Source organism: Rattus norvegicus, chromosome 3 (genome assembly GCF_021556685.1).
Source record: "Rattus norvegicus strain SHRSP/BbbUtx chromosome 3, alternate assembly SHRSP_T2T, whole genome shotgun sequence".
Taxonomy (NCBI): Eukaryota; Metazoa; Chordata; class Mammalia; order Rodentia; family Muridae; genus Rattus; species Rattus norvegicus.
Window position 1 is genome coordinate 56,736,541 of NC_141536.1, and position 5,057 is coordinate 56,741,597.

Consider the following 5,057-nt stretch of genomic DNA (forward strand, 5'->3'; position numbering starts at 1 on the left):
CTCGCTCTCTTTGGTGTTAGTAGATATTAAAAAAAATTAATAATATTGGCAAAGGTCCAAATTACAAAAAATGCTCCAGAATACAGAGTGTTAAAAAAAATCTTAGAGATGAAATAAAAACTCATAAAAAAAAAAGCGAGCACCCTAAAAAAGGCGACAATCTTTAGGATAAAGGAACTATTCTATCAAGGACACTGAGCTTGTTTGCTAGAAGTACAGAGTGGGGCACCTCCATCCACAAAGGCGCACCAGGAGGATGCTGCCCGTGTGGTTCAAAGCACAAATGAGGCAAACCCCGGTGGGTCTGGCATGGACCACCTCCAGGTACCCAGAGTTTCCCACGATTCTCTTATAGGACGGAATTAATGTACTCTCTGACTGTAGGGTGCCCTTGGAAATGAAACCATGCTGGCATGAGGAACAGGAGTGACGGGTCCACACAGCAGGAGAAACGGGATGGGGACATCCCACATCACCCATGCATGCCGCTCCAGCTGTCATTGCACAGTGCCTGGTCTAGGGGGAGGGATAAGCTGTCTCCTTTAGGAACTACTTATTCCTTGGAAAAATTTAACAGTGCTATGTGACCAGCAAACCCAAGATAAGAAGCTAGAACCTCAGGGGTCCCCTACCCTCCAGAGGGATAGTGTGCTGCTGTTCTGTGTGAGCAGGAAAGTGTGAACCGAGGGGTACTGATCATCTGCTGGACACGTGCCCTCCTCAGCCTCATGTGAACAGGTGAGAGGTCCCCTCAACTTTGCAGCAGATGTGTTCGTGCTAGCTTCGTTGGGTGCTATTTGTTTTCCCAAGGGCACGACAGGGTATGCTTCATTTGGGCCAGATACTCGCATCAGTGTGTCTGCTCATCCTTACTAAGAACAAGAAGCAATTATTTATATGTCCTTCTAGCCCGTGTAGCGGCAAGGAGCGGCTACTGAAATTCTGTAGATGACAGAACTGACACTCCGGTACAGCCACCCTCACTGCAGAAATGGAGAGACATTCACCCCAGCTCCGTGGGCAGTCCCTTAGTTTCCAAATCAAACTAAATCAACAGCTAAAACCGATGTAGATCCATGTGACGGTAGAGAAGATTCGAAGTTTCATATTCTTTAGACACCTATGTGTGCTGTGCTATTAAAAAGTCATGAGAGACTTCAAGATGAAAGTTGGGGAGCCCCTTGGGTGCGTGTGCAGGGTGGGGTGGGGGGTCAGCTTCAGGGGCTTTAATGAGACGAAACTCATTGCCAAGGCTTCTGACTCGGTTGGCTATTAATCAAATCAGAGTCAACGACAATCTTGGTGTGAATTTTCTGAACGTAACCCCAGCCAATTTAAACAGGAGCCTAGCGGCCACTGTCTCCTTGCTGTCGTGGAATTTATCCAACATGAAAATAACTCGTTTATACCTGCCTGGATGATGACTGGATTCATTACATGGAAACAAGGCAACATTCATACTGCAGCCCTTTACATCAGCAGAATTCTTGTTCATGATGGCGTTCAGCTGGCCATGGTGCACATAAGGATATTTAGTATCCGACTTATTTTCTTCTGTTCTTCTCCAAGGCAACAGGTCATCGCCGCACCCATTTGGGATTCCATTGTACCTGATCCCAACCATCTTGCTTTCTGTATTCACGATGCAGGCTCTCACCTGGGAACTTGGGTCCTTGCTTCTTTGTGCCAACAAAGGCTCCTGCCATGAAATACTCCGGTCACCCCAGATAGTCATCCTGTTATTTTGCAAGAAATGTCACTCATGTTGTGTGTAGAAGTCATATGCCACATCTGCTACGCCTGGGTGCAGACTATATTCTCAGTGTCCACCCCACACTGCCGCCGCTCTGCGCCGGAAGGAAGTCCAGGAAAAATTTTTATGTTTTAGTGTTTAATGATGTTTTCATTTTGCACAGGGACCTGCAAATCAGAGAGCTAACCTTGATCTCTAAGATACCCTCTTGAATTGAAAGCCATGTTAATATTGGGGGACCATCCGGCACACCAGGGAGGGCGCTCTGAGCTGAAATCAAAAGGACATAGACACAGTCCCTAGGCAAGAAGTCAGGCAGGCCTTCCTGTCCAATAGAAAGGATTTGAACATAGGGACTGATGGATTAATGAAGTAGACTTAGCAGCTTCTACCTAAGATTGGAACAGACTAAGGACACATGTCTGTGCTCCTGAAGACTTAGAGGGATCAACCAGGCTTCTTTGACCACCCCCGCCCCCATATTGCTCTCACTTCCCCAGTCAGAGCTGACTAGTGTTTGGTAGCAAGAGGTCTGGGTCAAGCCTAGGAGATCTCAGCATTTGAAAGGTGGGAGGGGCCATCCTAGACAACATAGCTTTCATCCTCTTCATAGAGTCTCTGATTCTATAATTGAGCAGGAGAGGAAACTGACCTGGTCCGCATTTTCTTTCAGGGTATGTGACACTAGACAAGTCACCTGTCCCTTCCACTCTTCTATTTTCTTCACTTCAGATAGTGGCTGTTGGATCTGAAGTCTCCCAGGACTGGTCCCCTTCTGAGAGCTGGCATTTGAGTGTGTTTCATTGACCCCAAGCATTGACTCCAGGTGACATGGGGTAGAGCTGCTTCAGTCAAGCCTTCTCTCAGGAAGCAGAAGCAGCAGCAGCAGCAGCAGCAGCAGCAGCAGCAGCAGCAGCAGCAGCAGCAGCACAACATGCTCAAAGCCTTGACAGGGCTGCCTCAAGGAAACACCAGTCTCAGTCCAAGTCATTTGGCAGGATCTTGTCTATGCTTTGGGGAAGTCTCTATGACTGAGCAATGACACACCTGCCCTTGCAAACATCACAGCCTAAAAGGAGAGTAAGTTTTACGTAGATGGTATTTAAATGTATAAATGTTCTTAGTCAACAGGAGAATAGCAAACCATTAACCAATTCCCACAGGGAATGAGGTGGTTATCGTGACATGGTCAGATATTAGAGCAGTAGGGGTGTTCTGGTGGTCTCTGTAAGAAACCAAATAATGAGCTTTTTGTTTGGTGTGCCCCTGATGTGCTGTGGTGAGGACAGTCCAGGATCTGGGAGATTTTTGTAACTGGCTAATTTTTAAAATATTAGAAGAAGAAGAAGAAGAAGAAGAAGAAGAAGAAGAAGAAGAAGAAGAAGAAGAAGAAGAAGAAGAAGAAGAAGAAGAAGAAGAAGAGGAAGAGGAGGAGGAGGAGGAGGAGGAAGAAGAGGAAGAGGAGGAGGAGGATGAAGAGGAGGAGGAGAAGGAGGAGAAGGAGGAAGAGGAAGAAGAGGAGGAGGAGGAAGAGTGTTTCTATTTCCATGTCTCCTTGTTCCTAGAACAAACGTCATGGGTGAGCTTTCTTGCAGGGGGAAATGGTCCTTTTTCTCCACAAAGCTCTCTCGATGAGTGTGCTCACATTGGTTTAATTTCCTGTGCACCATCCTTGGCTCTTTCTGCTGTGAAGGATTGACAATGAACCAAATTCGGTAACTCTATAAAAGCAAGCTAATAAATCAACGAACAAGCACACAAAAATGCTATACTCTCAAAGCCACAATCAAGTACCTAAGTGGCATTGAGTGTCTATTGCGTCAAGTATTATGAATCGAAAAAGACTACTGAGGGCCTGAAGAGATGGCTCAGTGGTTAAGAACACTGAATGCTCTTAGAGGTCCTGAGTTCAATTCCCAGCAACTACACAGTGGCTCATAAACCTTTTTGTAATGGGATCCGATGCCCTCTTCTGGTGTGTCTGAAGATATCTACAGCATATGCCATATACGTAAAATAAGCAAATAATTCTTTAAAGAACACTATTGAGTTGCATGAGTATTGGCAGAACAGTTTCCTTCCTATGTAAATAGTTTTCTATTTGGATGAATGTGAAAAGAGATTGGTCTCTCTCAGGAGGAAAGACGCAAGCATGGTGTGCAATGTGCTGTGTTAAGAGGGTGGTGCCAAGTGTTGAAGCCTGAGGTTCTAAACCAGGCTCTGATAATTATTAACCATAGACCTTGGACCGTGTCCCCCTCATACAGCACTTGTGAGTTTGAAATGAGTTGATGTGTGCACTCAAAGCTTGAATGTAGTCATTACTTAATAAATACCAGCAGCAGCATTGCTATTTTATACGGGGAGGAAAAAAATGGAGTAGAAATTCAGAGACAACAGAGAGAAAGAAAGGATTTCTTAAAGTTGCGGCGAAGATCTAGGACAGAGTAAGATTCAGGAGAAGTGTACCTATGGTTTTGTTTACTAAAATCTAACATTCATTTCAAACTCTGAGGTCTTCCTCGGCCTAACTGTCCAGTTCCCCGAAGGCTCCACTTTACGATTGCAATTACGGTCAAGTTGGTACTAAGCCAGTCAAACGAGCCTGGCCCTCCAGTCGTACAGTACATTTCAATGTCATGTTCTCCCCTGCCCCCGCCCCCAATCCTTTAATTTATGGTATCTAATGTGTGCTCTGGATTCTCTATTAATTTGGCTCAGTTAAACCCTTTTAAAAAGTTTTAAGCCCTTCTCAAATATTGGCTGTATCCACCAGCTAGGGCGACTGGAAGGTGGAGGACAGCCAAGAGGGGGTGCTTCAGAATAGTGGGCCTTTATTCCTTTTGTCATATTTTGATCCCTTTAAAATTGCTAACTTGCATTTAAGTCCCTAAGAGCCATGAACATTATGTCGGACAGTGGCGGGGACTTGTGAAAAGGCCCCACAGAAGCGCCTGAAACCTTCGGGCTCTTGAACCTTTTTGCATCCTGAGACATCTGACATGCTTTGTGAGAGGCAGCCACCTGCAGGAGTTCGAAAATAGATGCTTCCAGCAAACAGAGAGCTCTCAGAAGTGATGTGTTAATATCATGCTCGTAACTACTTGACCTCTGACCTAAGTAGCAGTAGCAAGCTGACTCAAGCCGCAGTAAAAGAATTGGAGCTGTCATTCATATATTTGGGGCCACAACTGAGAAGAGGGGAGGGAAAAGACAACTACAGATTTTTTTTAATGGATCAGTTTGACAGATTGTCTACCCAACTGAAGTTCATCGAGTAATTAGTTAATCTCCGGGTTTACTT

General features: G+C 45.3%; 1 pseudogene; it reads right to left on the reverse strand.

The window, feature by feature from the left end:
• Positions 1 to 1,241: 1,241 nt before the first annotated feature.
• Dctd-ps1 (dCMP deaminase, pseudogene 1) lies at positions 1,242 to 4,757 on the reverse strand (annotated as a pseudogene).
• Positions 4,758 to 5,057: the final 300 nt, after the last annotated feature.